Genomic DNA, 521 nt, shown 5'->3' with positions numbered 1-521 from the left:
GAGCAGCGCTACCGAGTTCAATAGGACTATTCTCGAGTGTAAAATAATATCCTTGTCTCCAGTTTGGGAACGAGCTGAAACCATCTATTTAGAGGGGCACTGCCGGGCTAAAATAATGCGTCTATTTAAAACGCCGCCTTTGCCAGGGCCCGCACCGCTGAGGGGAGGGGGGTGCCCCGGGCAGCGTTCGGCTTTCCCCAGCCAGGGGAGCGCCCCGGCCGTTCCCCCACACAGGGGCTGAGGAGACCGGTGGCCGGGTCGGCTTCCCCCCAGACGGGGCGGCGGTTGGGCGGCGCGAGGGGGACTGAGAAGGCCGAGACTCGCAGGGCACGACGCCGATTTGACTCCGTTTTTAACCCAGGTGGCGGAGGGAGGTAGGGAAGGAGGGAAGAGGGGGTCGGCAGGACGGCGGAGACCCACCGCCTTCCCCCGGCGGCGGCCGCGGGGGCGATGCCCAAGATGGAGGCCACCGCCCCCGCGCCACCTCAGGTGCGAGGGACCCGGCGCCGTCGCCGCCGCCC

At 67.4% G+C, this 521-nt stretch overlaps 1 protein-coding gene across 1 annotated transcript in view; it reads left to right on the top strand.

The window, feature by feature from the left end:
• The first annotated feature begins 355 nt into the window (after nt 1-355).
• NRCAM (neuronal cell adhesion molecule) overlaps nt 356-521 on the top strand; it is a 158,184-nt gene continuing 158,018 nt past the window's right edge. The window contains exon 1 of the mRNA XM_014963698.1: nt 356-374. The gene's annotated coding sequence lies outside the window, so the exon portion shown is untranslated. The remainder of the gene's footprint in view (nt 375-521) is intronic.

The sequence above is a fragment of the Calidris pugnax genome, unplaced genomic scaffold (assembly GCF_001431845.1).
Source record: "Calidris pugnax isolate Ruff unplaced genomic scaffold, ASM143184v1 scaffold44, whole genome shotgun sequence".
NCBI classification, from domain to species: Eukaryota; Metazoa; Chordata; class Aves; order Charadriiformes; family Scolopacidae; genus Calidris; species Calidris pugnax.
This window is presented reverse-complemented; position numbering and strand designations above follow the sequence as displayed.